Below are 18,216 nucleotides of genomic sequence, written 5' to 3' on the forward strand. Positions count from 1 at the left end.
AAATCTTTTAAAGTTTCTTCAATACATTATATATGTAAATATATACGTAAAACAGAGAAATACAACCCGGCCCCAAAGATAACAAGCCCTCCAACAGTGACGGTCAAGGCTAAATAAAAGAGTTCTGATTTTGTGAGTGGGGAGGAATAAAAAAAAAACAAAAAAAAACACCCACAGCAGGTCCCAATCTTGTTTGAAAACTCGGACGAGACTAGCACATACCAAGCAGCGTACAGATGGGATGTCCGTATAATGTCCAATGCGGGTTGCGCCCACGAATGTCATTTGTAGCAAATGAAATTCATGACCTAGGGGGGACATGAACTTCCCTTGATCCATAGCCCCTAATGGCAGCCATGTAGTTGGGGTCCCGCTTTCTTTGGGACAGAGAAGGAGTTCTACTGAAAACATGCCTTATTCACAGGATTGGAGATAACTGTCTGATCGTTGCTGAAACCCCCAGCAATCCTGAGAACGCCGCCTCCAAACACCCCATGTGCAAGGGTCGGTGATCATCCATTTACTATAATGGGATGGATGGATATTGCCAGGTGCATGCATCAATTTCCACCCGTCCTGGCACTGCCACTCCATTCACATCAGCCATTTGGTGCTCTGCTCTCAAGATTTCTGGAGGTCCCGGAGGTGGCACCCCCAGCAATTAGATATTTAACCCCCATCCTGTGGTCTTTACAGGGGTATTCCGGAATTTTATTTACTTTGTTTACGACTGGTAGGAAAGTGCAGCTCCTTTCAATTCAAGGCAAAGACCACCAACTCAGGCTGATGCGTTATGGTCAGTGCTGAGTGCAGACCCTCGAAATCAAGCAATCATCAGGGATCTGAGTGCCACCAACCAGTCATAAGAAAAAAAGTCCTGAAATGCCTATTTAATGCAAAAACCCTTTAAAAGTGGCATTCCAGTAAAATTAGGTCATCCTCTAGCCATTGGTTAGGGAATAGCCAGCTGATTAATGGGGATCTGATCACTGGGAGTGAATGGAGCGGAGGTCACACATGCGCACCGCCAAACCATTAGCCCTTTCCAATCCACTGTCTGACGTCTGAAGACATTATGATTTAAGGCTGTACAGCTTCGATGTTGGAAGATGTCCGTCAGGGTTCTCTTACTGTATATTGCCAGCCTCTCTGCTGTTGGAGCCTATCCATCGTGTCACCTCATGCAGTACTGGCTTTAGCCAGCAGATAGCGCCGTTGTTAATGGCAGAAAAAGAGTAACCCCCTAGGAAAACCAGGATACAAATTGGATTGGAAAGGGTTAATTTCAAAAACAACGCCGGAAATTGCAGAACTCAAGTGCTCAGCAGTCTGTGCGCGGTCAGTGGACCCTGCTCTCGGGATCAGTGGGGGGGGGGGTCACAGCAATCAGACCCCTACTAATTAGCTTGTCATTCCCTATTCTGGAATACCCCTTTAAGTCCTCCAGAGGATTCCACTGACACAGATGTTAAAGGGACAATTGAGTCTTATGTAGTGTAAAGTTCAAATGCTCACCGTCTGGAGATCAACAGCAAGCAGAGATCTTGCAGAGGCTGAGAAACTGTCCTGACTACTCACAGCTGGAGCATTTGTTACAATGGAGAGTTGTGCGCATGCTGCACGGGTGGACAGCAGGACGATTCGGAGTCCAGAGCAATTAGCTTATCACGCCGGGTCCCACTTCTGGCACCCCTGACCATGGCTGGCCTTAGCCACCAGTGTGAAGGAGGCACAAGGCAAATGCAGGCTGGGGAAATTTCCCTCTCCCCTAGGTCCGTCTCCCTTCATACGGCAGCATCATGTGGAGTTACATGAATCATCCTCCTCCTGGCCCTGTCTCTTTCCATGTGATGTTCCAAGGGGCCGCTGTCAGCCTATAGCCCCCTACAACACCGTAGCTTAGTTCTGCTACTATATTTATGTAATTAGCTTGTTTCTGGTATGGTATCAATGTACTGAGGCTGGTTCATGCTGTATTTATGAGCTTGGTTCTGGTGCTGCATCTATGAACTGAGGTTGGTTCTGATGCTGCATGAATATTAGGTAAGACCACTCTTACACATGAGCTTTTTACTGAGGCGATTTGAACGCCGCACTAATAGTATAACGCTCCCATTGATCTCAATGTGATCTCACAGACCTGCGCTCAAACGTGACATTTTGTAATGCCACAATTTGAGCGATGGGTGCATTAAAAAACCGCTGTCGAACACAGTAACTTGCGTTCGAAAACGCTGATAAAAAATCACTGCATTTTACCAACGCCGTGTGAGAGTGGCCCAAGAGCTCGCTTCTTTTGCTGCATTTATGTTAGAAGTTTGTTCCTGGTGCTGCATCTATGTTGCTAGGAGTTTGGGTCTGATTCTGTATGTACTAAACTTGGTTGTGGCACTGTATGTCCTGAGCTTAGTCCTAGTATTGTATCTACTGTATGTACTGAACTTGGTTCTGGCGCTTTTGTTATTAGTTTAGTTCTGGTACAGAACTAATTGAGCTGTTATGGTTTGGGTATGCTGTTATCTTGACTGTGCAGAATACAGGCAGACTGCGTATTAGTGCAATATATATAGATTTTTTTCTTCTAACCTAAGGCCAGCACTGCAAATAACAGATTTTGCTGGTGCAAAACATTTCCCCTCCAGTGGTCCAAGTCTTACAGTATCGCTCTTCATTGTGGCCATGGAGGGGGGTCCTGAGTGGGGGGACCCTGCTCTATGAGGTTTGCCATCTTGGCACAACCCCTTTAAGCACTACACAAGTGTTGGCATCTCCGGAAATTTGGTCATCTGACAAAATCATAATCAGAAAAGGCACATGCTGGGTGACTACATTGTTCCTTACATGTGGCAGACAGCACAGGGGCCGATATACAGTAAGAAGACCCCATCACACAGCCCTCTGTATCTCAGCTCTCTGTGCCTCTGACATGTGGAGAAGGGGATAGCGTAGTGACAGCATGTGCCCAAGGTGGAATCCAACGCAGCTTTTACAGCCTCTAAAAGTAATGGCAGAGATCTGCAACCAAGCTTCGGACTTCTGCACTCTGCTGATGTAGGGCCGCAGATTCACATGCGGAAGATCTGCGCCGTATAAGCTACCGATTCCCATTCGAAACAATGGGATGCGGATTAGCCGCAAAATCTGTGTCCAATTCTGCTACAAAATCTGTCATGTGAGCACGCCCTTGAAGGGGATCCGTCCACTCATCTGTGTAAGTGAATACGTAGATTCCCCTTTAAATACGAATTCTGGAGTCTCCTTTCTTAGGAATCCAGTGTTCCTCTGTTACTCTTCCTGGAAATTTATGGGGGGAAAAACCCTGTCCCTTCACAGTCTGACACTGTCCAATCAGAACCAAGAAAGGGAATGGTAACACCCAGTTATCGATCTATTCACACATTTCCTGGGAGGAATAACAGAGGGATGGCACAACGCAGAGTTGTAAGAAAAGATGCTCTAGAATTGTTATTTCATGGAGAAGAAAGGCGGCCATGTCCAGAGAGCGGCCAGCTCCTCCAGATGTGGTCACTCCTGAATTTCTGAACACCAGCAGACCCAGGAGTACACAAGGAGCACAGCAAATTTAGAACGGTAGTCCGCGTCCCACCCGGGGACAAGGGCACATTTAGAGCTCCCGTGTGCCCCCGTAAAAGGCCCTGAAATTTGGTCAAAGGACAAAGGTTTGTTAACCGCTGAGACAAAGACGCGAAGATGCTGAGGTGACGTTCTCCACCGAAAACCTGAGCTCAACCTCTCAGACTCCTCAGCAATCACTCAATGTCCCTCAAGGTTTATAAAGTTGGGGCAACATGTGTCCTAGATTAACTAGGAGGCTCTGGAAAGGGGGCGCCGCAGCAATGTGAGACGATGGAGGCCGGAGAGGAAGCGGAGGGTGGGAGGGGGGAGTGGAGGGATGGAGAACATACTTATGTGCAGATTGAAAAATCCTTTTTATTATGGCCGACATCTCCGCCAGGCTTAACCCATTACTAAAAATGGATCTGTAGGTGAGCGAAGCGAGTGGGAATAAAGGGGTTAAATCCACATATATCAGCAGATATCACTGCAGCAATGAGCTTATACATGTCCTACAGGAGGAGCGCACACATAGGCCAAGTGTGCCAGTCATATGGCATGGGTAGTTCTGTAGCTCCTGACACTTGGCACTGCCCAATAACCATATTGCCAGGCCTATGGCAGTGCCAGGCTTTTCAGAGTAAACAGTCCACACAATGGCCTGCCCTGACATGTTTATACTGTATGTAGCAGAGTTGTACAGTTCTGAGTGAGACATAGTTGGCTGATTCTCCGGTGAAGATCATCAATATATTCTGCTCACGATATCACGGAGTGCAACTGGCCCTTTAAATGCCCTGTGTGCCCAATAACAGCTTTGTGTCACAGAAGGCACAACTCAAGTCATAAGTGCAATTTGCTCCACAAGTGTAACCTTTGCCATTGTCTATGTTCTGCCTTATACTACAGAGCTGTATTTGCAATTCTGTAGACTTATCAGTTAAAATGTACCAGCATGCCCAGCTTGTTCGGTCTCTAGTAACTGCATTATAGAAGCTCAAATCAGCTGTTATAGGTGTATCCGCCAATAGGATTGCTTTTGAAAATGGTTAGTAATCTTGTCAATCAACAGAATACTGAATGTAGCTCTGAAGTATTATACAGGGTGTAAGAGCAGTACAGGATAAGTAATATATGTACACAGTGACTCCACCAGCAGAATAGTGAGTGCAGCTCTGAAATAATATTAATATAAAACTGGGATGATTTATTGGTGAATTCTCCATGTAAATACGGATTATTCCCGGGGCTGCTTGGACAATATATCTGCTAATAGTATATCAATATGCCCTCATTGTCACAACTGCCATGTCTCTCACAGTCCCACTATCTGCTGAATACTTCAAAGACAAGCTGGATCCTATTAGGCGGCGGCCTGTCCTCGCTTCGCGGCTCTTACACCTTATCCATTTTATCTCCTCGCTTTCATCTTTAGTATGGGACAGGAAGCATCTTATGCTTGCTCTCCATTATTTGCTAACTCAATCCTTCTTTTACTTCCTCTCTCCGTAATCAAAGTTTGACGGTTTCCCAAACATTTGCTTTGTTGAAGATGACACATTAATTAACGATCCTCCATTGGTCATCTATAACGAACGAGGTGGAGTACAGAACAAATGCTGTACATGAGAACAAGTGTGGGGATGGCGGTATTTCTATATTATATACAGTATATTCCAAAGTAGCAAGGCATATAGGAAACCTTCATATGGGAAATACTCCAGAAGTGATGTACCACTGACTTCATACATGTTTGTTCAAGGAAACGCGTTTCAGGGTTTCGTAGACTCTTCCATTAGGTGAGGCATGGCAGTCTCAGCAGTATACCACCATATTACCTTAGAAATAATGGGATTGCATTTATTCACTTGAAACACAAACACATCTAGGACAACGCTCTTCAGGGTCTCACACAACTCTTTATCTGGGATGAGAGCCGTCGCTTTTCAAGATTGAACCATCATATTCCCTTACAGAGGAAGAAAAGAATCAGATTGTGGTGTAGCACTGGCTGCAAGCATGACTGCATCAAGGAAAACACGTTTCAAGGTCTCAGTATCCCTTCATTGGGCATAGATGCTGCCAAATTCTCAGATGGAAAAAAAAAAAAAATTCTCCAATGAAACTTTTTTTCCCCCAAGAACTTATTGGAAGGAGCCGAAACGTCACTTTTGTGACAAAATTTGTGAATTCACAGTACCACCTGAAGTGCGGCTTGTCATTCCTTACTTCGTTGACTGGATTGTAGACTTTGGTGTCAGGTCGCTTCAAACTCCGGCTCCCATAAAGCTTTGCTGCTGAGCTCCTCAGACTTTGTTAGTGAAGTTACTTCAATGGTGAGGGAACATTCGATTGAAAACAACGCATTTTGGGTTCTTACAATCTGTGCAAGAGCTACTGACTTTCAGGATGAAACCATTGTTTCATTCTAAGGTTAATAAACATCTCCAGAGACAACGTAACAGCGTTCAACCTTTAACAATGTGGTTTGGTAATGGGAAAAAAAAAAACCTATACGAACCTGAAATGCATAGACTTGAATTAGAGGCAACACTACATCACACGCAGGGTCATCTCAGAAGGAAAAGGATCATATGATTACCCTAAAATATACCTGATGAAGGGGAGCTGCGGAATTCCAAAGTGCGTTGTACTCTACTTTTACAGTCTCTTTCATCTTAGATCTTATATACTTTTCCACTTTTTCCATTCGACTTAGAAAAGTCAAAACCAAAGCACATGACGCCCAATCCAAGAGTGAGCAGCAGTTGTGGGGACATTTTTTACAATGCTTTTGTGAGTAGGTCCTTAGGGGGTCATTTATCCGCAGTGTCCATTTTATGGAAGGCATACTTCTGCTGGTGGCCTTAGTATCTGGGACCATTTCTTCAAATGGTCCCAGTCATTGTTACAAGGCTTGTATAAAGAGTAACATTGACGTGCAGGAATGCTGCCTCCAATAGGTGGCGGTGCAGAGATATTGTTCCATCTACCTTAATTGCATATTACCCAGAGGAGCATGAATAGCCTTATAAGTCTCTTCACTCACTCATCTTCTAGGTACTCTCCTTAAACAGCAAAGATTGCGCTCCTGACCTTTAAAGGGATTGTCTCACGAAAGCAAGTGGGTCTTAAGCACTCCTGTATGGCCATATTAATGCACTTTGTAATATACATCGTGCATTAAATATGAGCCATACAGAAGTTATTCACTTACCTTCCCTGCGCTGGGGTCCCCGTCTCCATGGCTCCGTCTAACTTCAGCGTCTAATCGCCCGATTAGACGCGCTTGCGCAGAAGGGTCTTCTGCCTTCGGGTCTGTCCGGCAGCAGCGGCGTTCTGGCTCCGCCCCCTTCTACGCGTCATCGCGTAGCTCAGCCCCGTCACGTGTGCCGATTCCAGCCTCCTGATTAGCTGGAATCGGCACACGTGACGGGGCGGAGCTACGAGGTGAAGCGTAGAAGGGGCGGAGCCAGAACGCCACTCGTGACAGACCGAGCCGAAGGCAGAAGACCCTTCTGCGCAAGCGTGTCTAATCGGGCGATTAGACGCTGAAGTTAGACGGAGCCATGGAGACGGGGACCCCAGCGCAGGGAAGGCAAGTGAATAACTTCTGTATGGCTCATATTTAATGCACGATGTATATTACAAAGTGCATTAATATGGCCATACAGAAGTGCTTAACCCCACCTGCTTTCGCAAGACAACCCCTTTAATGTTCCCCACATCAGCCATATTTTTGGAGCCATGGGCCGGCAGAAAGCCCGGACAGTTTTCTTAAGGCAAACCTAATGAAGTTGGCGCAAGGAGACTGACAGATACACAAGCTTCACTAAGGCTCATATGCTCAGTCAGTCCACTCAGCCGCCCTTCACCTTCAGGACTCAGAGGTTAAACTCTGATCCCACCACAGTGGGCTTGACCGATGTCCTTAGGTTGCAGACCACCCATACACTGCAGCTGTGCCGCCGCCCTTGTGTAAGTGGTCACATTCCAGGAGAGAGATTACCATCCCATAATGACAGGAAAAGCATACTGGTGGATGGAATGTGCACAGAAATGAATAATTCTTGCATATAGGGGGCAGTAAAGTGCTCAGATGGGGGCCGATTTAGTTAAGAAAAAAGTCACTTAGGAATCTTTTACATGTCTTGGGCCTGGAGCCCTGCTGCAGACAGATATAAAACATTCACACCGCTTGCTGCCACCACAAGAGGGAGCCCTCTGCGTACTGTGTTAATATAGGCTCTATGTGCAACAGGATACAGTAAGCGACCTCTAGTGGCAAGTGCAGGTAGACAGAACATTGGGGCAATTGTATGGGGGGGGGGGGGTTCCTACAGGTTAGGGGTAGATGTATGATCAGTGAGTTCTGACCACTGTCACCCCCATGATCTTGACATCTGCGAACCCCAAATTCCCCAGGTGATTGGAGAGGCACTGCACACTACATATAAGGCACATCCCACAACACCTGCTGGTCTGGAGGTGTACTGGCCCAGACTTCGAGACATCGTGGCCCTTGTCAGAGTTGCTCAGATCCTTACACTTGCTTATTTCTCCTGATTCCACCGTATGAACTTCAAGAACTGACTGATCACTTCTTGTCTAATATATCGTTCCACCTAATATACCCTTTCCCGTCCTTGACAGGTCCCTGCAATAATACGTAATTCACCTATCAGTGGTTTTATATGCTATGACTGATCTGTGTATAACAGTGACAACTAGAGTACCTACTTTACAGCCCCCATATCAGTGAGGTCAGGGTGCCTCCATAATAGCTCTTTCACCTATACCAGTGAGGCCAGGGAGCCTCTGTAATAGTGCCATTTCCCATATCAGTAATCAATAGAATGTTTCACCAACAGCACAATAGATCCAATACCCTTCTCAGGGGCAGGACAGATAACTGCAAAGACATTCCAGGAAAATAGACTCCAATGGCAGCAGAAAATTCGAGGTGCATAAAATGGTTGCGCATGGGCAGTGCAGCGAGAGGAGCGTGGTCTTGCGGCATGATGACGCAGCAGCGTGATGCAGAGGTTTGCGCTTTCGCAGTTGTGTATAAGGATGCCAGCAGTGTGAGAGATCTCGGATATGGACGCTGACTGCATAGTGAGCGGCGCCATCTGCACCTGGACCTCGGATGGAGAATTAACCTCGGCCCTATCAAGATGACAGATATTATGTATGTATTTGATGCAGCTGTGTAGAAGTTTGTTGGGAGAGGAGTGAGGTTTTGATCATCCGATTGGTCACAATGCTATATGTTTTAAGTATTTAAGGGGGGGTAAGTTTTACTGTGATTCACGTTTGATAAAGACCGTTGGACGGTCGAAACGTCGCGTGTTCATTTTTACTGAAGAAGGAAGAATAAACTTGAATTTTATGCACGACAAATTTTCTGCTGCCATTCACATTTGTTTCTGGATCCCCCATACCAGTGAGACCAAGGTGCCTCTATAATAGTGCCAGCTCATATACCAGTGAGACCAAGGTGCCTCTATAATAGTGCCAGCTCCTATAACAGTGAGGCCAGGAAGCCTCCATAATAGCTCCTTACCAGTGAGACTAATTGTTGTGCCAACAAATTTTGCATGAATAAATAGTTCACAATAAGAAATGCCATAATATTACAGGCAAATACAATTTTCTCCACTCAGGTCCCTGCATCAATGGAGCCATGGTCGAGAGAGTTGCTGGTTTTAGTAAGCGTTTTACCATCTTAACCCAGTGCTGTAGTCACAGCTACACTGCTCAGTACTGTTGTATACTAACCTTCATAATTCTGTGTATGCAAGAGTTGCATTCTTGTACACGGGAGGGCAGTGTTATAGTAGTTGCATTCTTGTACACGGGAGGGCAGTGTTATAGTAGTTGCATTCTTGTACACAGGGGGCAGTGTTATAGTAGTTGCATTCTTGTACACAGGGGGCAGTATTATAGTAGGTATATTCTTGTACACAGGAGGCAGCATTATAGTAGTTATATTCTTGTACACAGGGGGCAGCATTATAGTAGTTATATTCTTGTACACAGGGGGCAGCATTACACACAGTGATTAGTCTTTCACACATTTGCTTTATCATCATCCATGCACATACACCCAGCTCTGTGTGATAGAAGGGACAGGACATTTCCCCACATTCCTGCCCTCCTCCTTATCTCCTGGCTTTAATCATTAAGCAGGTCTGCAGAACTTATCTGGACAATCACAGCTGTTCAACACTAACACACACACACACACACACACACACACACACACACACACACACACACGATAAGATGGTGATCAGTAGGGAGGTGTGGTGATGGGGAATAATCTCCATGTGTGCAGTTTACAGTCATATCTGAGGTATTGTACAGAATAAGGACACTGGTCTAGTGGATCTACAGATGTGCCCCCCACGATGCCCTTATAACACAATTCCCTTATCAATTCCTTGGTCGTGCTAACTGAATTTACATGTGAGCAGCCAATCCGCAGCCAAATAAAAGTTGTTAAAATTTGCTACCCCTTCCAGTCCCGATCACTGCGGCCTCCTCAGGCAGCGCCAGGAACGTAGGACCATTTCATTGAATCATGCCAGTGGATACTTAGCAAACAGAGGAGGGGGCAGCTAAGACATATTGCAGCCACCCTGGTATATGCAGTGGGTACTGAGAGATGCCCATGAATGCCATAGAGGACAAAAAAAGGCCCACAAAGCACCTGGCCCCTCAATTTTGAAGGGAAATCCCACATTTACTAAATTAAGTCAAACCGCAATGGAACTGCCCTATTTCCCTAGAATCTGACTTGCTATTTTGTGTTTCAATATCTCACCATTCTCAAGAACGTTGCTTGTTGTCAGTGAATTGGAACATCCAGAGGCTAAAAACTTGTGTGGAGGTAATACTTCTCACAGCTGAGGGTTTGCTACGGTTGTATGTGGTTTTGTGTTAGGACAACAAAAGCTAGATTCAAGATACTTTCCATCCAATGGACCAGATTTCAATAAGACTCTAAAAGTCGCGCAGCGGAGATTAGGTTCTTAAATGGAGTGTACCAAGACTGACTTATCACCAGCTAGCTACAGGATACATGGTAAAAGTGTGATTGCTGAGACCACCCCCCAATCCTGAGAACAGGGGTCCTGTGTCCCCCTCCTCTGTACACACCTGCTGCAATGTGGAGATTGAATGGAGTGGCAGTCGCACATGTATAGTGCAGCTCCAATCATTGCGATGTAGCTGCCAGAAGTATTAATAATAAAAGGAAAAAAAAAAACAGCATCTCCCATTCTGGTCCGTATTCATGGACCCAAACCTCCCATGAAAGTCTATCTGAGTGTAAAATAAAACGCAGCAAACACAGATGTTACATGCGTGTGCTGCGCTGTTTTATGCAAGTTGCTAGGAGGCAGAGAAAGCAGAAAAGTGACATCAATTTAGCCTTCCTGCATTTTTTTTGCATGGATGAAAAACAGATGAAAGATAAAAAGGAGCGCACAAAATGCATTTAAAATGCACATAAACCCCCAGTGGAAGCAGTTCATTTTTCATAGACTGAAATTGCATATGTGCTTATGAATGAGCCCTTGGAAACAAACTGTTCACATTTGACCCACATTGTGGTCTACGCAGCAAAGTCATGTGTGACTGGTGACCAAAAATCCAGCAGTTTGGGATTTTTTGCAGCTGCTGTGCTGTAGTCGTGTTAGATGTGATGTCACAACACGTCACTGCGTTCTTCATATCACCCGATAGTCCAGAACTACACGCTTTGTAAAAACCATCCGCCCCCGGAAGTTGTCGTATTACTGCAGAACTCGGCATGCAGCTCCATCTCAGGCAGATATACAAATGATGAGAGTTGTGGTGATTAGATGGACGGTCTTGTCACTGGAGGCCATAGATGTGGTTCCCCCTTGCCTAGAAAAGGCTCTCAGAGCCTCCTTGTGTGTAGTGACCTCTTCTTCTGCTTGTGTAGAGCTTGTTGGCCACTAGACACGTATCACATCCTGTATCCAAGCTAGAGGCAGTACAACAGGGTACTAGAGCCTCCATGCCCGAACGTATCACACCTTGTATCCACGCTAGAGGCGGTACAACAGGGCACTAGAGCCTCCATGCCCCTGTATCACATCTTGTATCCAAGCTAGAGGCGGTACAACAGGGTACTAGAGCCTCCATGCCCACACATCTCACATCTTGTATTCGAGCTAGAGGTGGTCCACAGGGTACTAGAAACCCCATGCCCGCCGATATCACATCTTGTATCCAAGCTAGAGGCGGTAACAACAGGGTACTAGAGCCTCCATGTCCACCAGTATCACATCTTGTATCCAAGCTGGAGGAGGTACAACAGGGTACTAGAGCCTCCATTAGGAACTATAGAGATTTGCTAACACAATTACATCATATTAATGACGGCTCACTGGTACATGACAGTTCTCAGCTGAATGAAAAATGGCAGTGTATAACGGCGGGTGCATCCTCGCACGATTCAGCAGATACAGCACACACTAATCTCCCCAGTTATGGGGGCCCAGGTACCTCAGTCTGTGTATATCTTCCCCTCTTGACCTCCTGCATTCCTGTCACCTCACAAATATTCATTGCTATAAAGGAAAAATAGATGTTGCCTGTGGCAAACCTGCGGCTAACGCTTATCTGGCACCAACCAATCAGAATTCAGGTTTCATTTTTCCAAGGCAGGTTAGAAAATTAAAGCCAAGCTATAACTGGTCGCTTTGGGCAATAGGGCAGAGAGGTCCAGGCAGGAAGTGAAGCCACTGCCATTAGCAACCAATCAGGTGCCAGCTTTTTGGGATGCGATTGGCTGATAACAGCACTGGTTTCACTTTCTTTGTATCCCAGTTGCTAAGGGCAACACCAAAGTATTGCCATCGGCTCAGTGACACCATAATTATCGCTCACGCTTGAGCAGCCACCATTACATTTCTACTCAGCTTTCCCAGACTCCATGTCTAATGATACAGGAACATATTTAAGTGTATGAATAAATGGGTTAAAACAAATATGGCCACCATTATGGGGCGGCATTCAACTTTTCCAAACCCCTGAATGAAAAAAAAAAAAAATATATGAATGAGTCTCCACACGCCGCATAACTGGCAGATCTGTTCCGGAGTCTGGAAAAACTGGGCACGATAACAGAAGCAAAGACGCCGCCAAGCGACTGTCCTTCCCATCCCCCTCCTCACATTGTAACCCCTGACCTGCTCCACGCTCATTACCACAGGGATACACCTGGGACTAGGCACAGATACGGATGTTGGGGGCCGCTGAGTCGGTTCCGCATTACCATATAACGTCTTACAGATTTGTATGATGGAAACGCACATGTGCGTGCACTCGGCTCTGCGCTTCCAACCAAACCAGATACAACATAATTGTGACCCTTAAGCAAATACAGAAATGTAGAATCCTAGAACCCACGGCGTCCGAACTATTAGATGGTCTTTTGTGACTCCATATTACGTTACGGTTTCCGGATTTATAGGGTCTTTCCATAACAAAGTCACCCGTAGCCACTGGACCTGGGATGACTAGCTATGCAGTGGCGACTACTGGGATCCACACTAATGAAGTGGTGGTCGCACTTCTACGACATTCATTTCAATAGGATTGCTGGACACGGCTCTGCAGTCCCACAGACACAAATGAAGCGACTGCGCATGTGCGACCTCCGCCCTGTTCCTTCGGGGATCCTCCAGATCCCCATTCTCAGGACCGGCAGGGGGGCTGCCATCAGTTATCTTCCATCCCGTGGGGGCGGTAAGATGATCGTTTACTCCTAACTTTACTTTAGTTTATATATTTGCCCCCCTCCTCAAAACAAACTCGCCTACAGAGGTCATCTGACTAATCGCAAGGGACCACCAATTCAACCCATGACCCTAGGAACGCAGAAAGAAACATCTTAAAGGGACAGGACAGCTGTCTACTTAGCTTAAAGTTCAGCAACTTTCTACATTTCAACACTTTAAGGGTTAATTCTCACATAGCGGATTTTTGCTTCAGATCCGAACCAAAATTCACACCATTCAGTACATATTTTGATGCAGATCCACTGAAAATTTGACCTGAAGAGGGAGATCTACTGCAGATTTGCGTCAAAATCCACACCAATGGTTCAATTATGGCATGGATTTAAACACAGTTTTAAAATGGTTTTCAATACGGATTTTCCACTGCAGAAAATACCCCAAGACTTCTGTCAAGCAAGGATGCACGCAGCCCTGAAAAAAAAGTCTGTACGATTTTTTTGTCCGATTTTCACACACAATTTGCATCTGTCTTGCGCACGTTAAACTGACTTGAATGGGCGATTTTCATCAGAAAAAAAAAAAGAAAAATCGGGCAAAAATAAACATGCTGTTTTCTTTCTCTTGGACTTTCCATCCGAGTAATAAAAAGGCAGTGTGAATATCCAACTTCAAATCGATGCGGTCCAATTCTGTGTAATTGCAGTCCGATTTTTTCGGTCAAAAAATAAATAAAATAAATAAAAAAAAAAAAAGTCACATGAAAAAAATTGAATAGAATAGTGAATAGAAACACAAGGTTTTGTTATCACGGCAGGAATCTGTATCGGAAAAACCAACACAGATTTCAACAGAGGTCTGCCCGTTTAACTGCGGATTATTGCCGCGGATTTACATTACTACAGCCATGGATCTGTGAGAACAGTCTGTGCAGAAAAGTACAAGCAGCATGGACAAAAAAAAAAAAAAAAAAAAAAAATTTAAAAAAATTTAAAAAAAAAAAATCTATCCACACGCTGCGTAAAAATTGAACATCGGTGCAGATTTAGTTTTGCAGCTGTGGATTTTCACAGCGAATTTCAACCCTTCAAATGACGAGATGAAATCTGCTGTGAATACCGGGCTGAAATTCTCATCATGCTCGCCAACGTGCACTTCCATGGCAATGCGAGGATCACTTCAGTATAGTATCGATCCTCCGGCGCAACATTCAAACTGCGTCTGAGGATCGTCAAGTATTTCCCATTGTTTTCAATGGCAAACCTCGGTCATCACAATCCGATGCATTTTACTGTCCCATTAAAAGCAATGGGCGATGAGCAAAAAGTTAGGACATGCCGCAAAGTTTTCCCACACCACTCATGTATATGACCCCACGCAAAAGAATCGAGCTCATATTTGTGCGCCTTGCAACACACAAATCTCACGGAAGTTTCTCGGCCATATGAAGTCAGCCTCATGCATACGTATTTTGACGCAGATCTGCACTAAAATAAGCAGACCGTTTTCCTCTGCGAAGATTATGTTCCCACGATAGATTCTGCAGCGCTGTTAGGGTACTTTTACACGGAACAGTATTCGTTCCCGCGAGCTTCAAATACCGATCATTCATCGGTACATTGAATGATAGAACGATTTGCAAGCAAACGCGCCAGCAACGATTTTGTTGCTTGCGTCAAACAAATGATAAACGAGTGGCTTCGATGGACCCATCGCTCCATCGTTGGCTGTGTTTAAATCTGTACCATGCAGTGATTTTCTTGAATGATCGATCCGTGTAAAAGTGGAGGCCACACCAATTCCACGGCTCGTGGTGCATCCTATCCTGTGCGAACACTGAAGGATAATCGTTCAGATTCTTGGCCGCAAAACGGCTCTTAGACTGTGATCAGATGTAGTAGAACTGGTGACGATCTTCCACCACAGAAAATCTGCACCAAAATCTGTGTCAAATTCCACTTCCCCATCCATGCGGTTTTTAACTCAGAACCGCAACAGATTTCTCCCCCACCCCCCCACCCCCACTCCCTTCAACTGAAAGCGTCAGATCTGCTGCATATCCGCTCCAAATGGTGCAGGATTTGACACGGATTTTCATGCGGATCCACACCAGAATCCATAGCGCAAAATCTACTACGTGTGAACGTACTGTAAGGGCACTACAGAATTTTTCGCATGAATTCCACTTCTAAGGGCTCCTACCCACTTGCTTTTTTTTTACTGCTGCGAGATCTGTGTTTTTTCAACGTGATTGTCAATGAGACTTTTTAATGTTAAAAACGCGTTGCACAAAAGTCGCAGAGCACAAACTTGCAATGCATTTTTAACATTAAAAAGTCCCATTGACAACCGCGTTAAAAATAAATAAATAAATAAAAAGAAACAGGGATATCGCAACGTTAAGAAAACACAAGTGGTTAGGAGCCCTAAAAACTGTAGCAAAAGACATCTTTTTGCTGCGGTTTTCGCCATGGATCCACGCATGGATTTTAGCCCCACCAATGAGCAAAATCCGTATGTGGAACTCAGTAGTGGAAAATTGCATTTCATTGTCAAGAAGCGATATGCCACAAACAAGCGATTGATGCAGAAACATGTCGGCATTCCGCACAAGGATTTTGCCCACTGATGAGGCTAAGATTGCGTGCGGATCCACGAGTTATGCCATGGTTTTGAGAGGCAGAATTCACACGGAAAGTTGCGCAGTATGAACATCTCCTTCCGGTCTGGCCACATCTGCGGTGCGGATTTTTACTCGCTCCACATCTCGTTTTCTGCTGCAGCTTCTCACCACTGATTTAACCCTTTCTATGCAGACGTGCGACATTCCCATCATGTTTCATATGTGGATTCGTGTTGGATTTTTTATTATGTGTGGTCTTATTCAGTACTTGTCACAGCTGAGGGTTTGTTACAGTTGGATCCAGTCTACGGATTCCTCTGAGAGGTGAACCCATCAGTAGCATAAATCCCTCTTCAGTCCTGATAGTTTGTTACAATGTATCAGAGCAGGTGACATTTAGCTTTGGAGCTCACAGAAGATTGTCAATATAAAACTGAGACGAACCCTCAGCTTTCAGTCTCTAGATGTAAATAAGTGATCCAGTTCACTGATAGCAAGCAGAGCTTTCAAAGTGTAAAGAATTAAAGCACAAAGTTGCTGAATCTTTTAATATCCCATGTTAGAGCTTCGACTGACCCTTTAACCGCAGGCGCTGTGTGATCCCACTAGTAGAAGTCGCCTGCGCAGACCAAAGAGGAAGGTAGCGGGGAGGATTTATTTTTTTGTTTTTGGTAGAAGGTCCAAGTTCTATAGGCGACTTCTCACCGGATCTCCATGTATTTTCCATCACTTTCGGGAAGCGATTTTCCACTTCCTGGACGCCTAGGAGGCCTCCACCGCTCCAGGATTAAAACAGTTAATATAATTATAAATCACAGCAAGTGAGAAGATCACAGGTCACATCTCCTCCCAGAGTCCAAAAATCCTCGACTCAACCTCTACTGTCACATCAGTTCCTGGGAAAGCTGGGTGACCGCCAATATGACCGCCACTACAGGTCCCGAGGGTTACTGCCCAGCTCTCCCAGGCTCTGCTCATCTGCCTGGGCATGAAGCAGTACGGGGACGTCTGCGTTTAGGAGAGTTGGATGAGCTGTAGACTGGGGGTAGGGCAGTGTCAGCAGAATGCCCCCTGAAGGTGGGTACAGGGCACAGTCCTGGGGCCCCTGGTGATATCATGCATCTTGTCCCAAAAACAAAACACTCAGACAAACAGGGCGAGCGGGAGCAGCGAGACCTGACAGTTGTGCGGCTTATAAAACGGATACATCCCCTAATCTACTGCCAGTGCACACCGCGAGGTACAGACAGAGCAGGGCACAGATCAGGGGAGTACAGACCACACACCGCCAGGGGATACTTGCCTCACACTACAACTACTTGATTAGGGGGTACAGGGCACAGAGAGGAAGCAAGAGTAAGTGAGATCAGGGAGGTACAGACCTTATACCAAAGGGATTACTGGGCACATACTGAGAAGGGAGACTGAGGGGTATAAACCTCATACCAAAAGGGGTATATAAATTTAGGAATATCAGATTAGGCGGTACACAGCAGAGGGAATGAGATCAGGGGGTAGAGGGTACACACTAGGAAGTATTAGATCAGGGGGTACAGAGCATAGGGAGGGAGTGATATAGGGGTAAATCATACTAACAGGTATTGGACTAGGGGATACAAGACAGAGGAAGTGAAATCAGGGGGGTACAGATCTCAAGCCAAGGAAAGATACAGGGCACCTACTAAGAAGCACCAGATTAGTACCAGGGGGTACCAGAAAACACCAGGGAGGGTTGGTTTGGGGGAATATAGGGCAGAGAGGATTTGAGATTTGGGAAGTGCAGATGTCATACCAGGGGGTACGAGAGAGTACCAGATTAGAAAGGGTACAAAGCAGAGAGAGAGGAAGAACAGGGGTACTAGACCCTATAACAAGGGGGTACCAGACACTAGCGAGTGTTGGTTTAGGGGGTACTGGACACAAAATGGAAGTGAGATCAGGCGGGTACAGGGCACACACTACAGATTATGAGATTTGGGGGGTACATAACAGAGGGAGAGATGGATCATACTAATTTGGGGGTACAGACCTTATATGGGGGTACACACTAGGGACTATTGGATTAGGGAAAACAGAGAAGGGGGGGGGGGAAACAGACCTTATAACAAGGAGCACAGGTTACATACCAAGGTGTATTGGATTGGGGGGGGGGGGGTACAGAATGGGATGGAGATCAGCGGGGTACAGGGCATCTACTAGGGATCAGAGGGCATAGATTTTATATCACGAGGTACAGGGCAC

General features: G+C 45.6%; 1 protein-coding gene across 2 annotated transcripts in view; it reads right to left on the bottom strand.

Moving 5' to 3' along the window:
* Window positions 1–18,216, bottom strand: part of WNT5B (Wnt family member 5B) — a 138,229-nt gene that overhangs the window by 119,644 nt on the left and 369 nt on the right. The gene's annotated exons all lie outside the window — the stretch shown is intronic.

This window comes from Eleutherodactylus coqui, chromosome 2 (assembly GCF_035609145.1).
Source record: "Eleutherodactylus coqui strain aEleCoq1 chromosome 2, aEleCoq1.hap1, whole genome shotgun sequence".
NCBI lineage: Eukaryota > Metazoa > Chordata > Amphibia > Anura > Eleutherodactylidae > Eleutherodactylus > Eleutherodactylus coqui.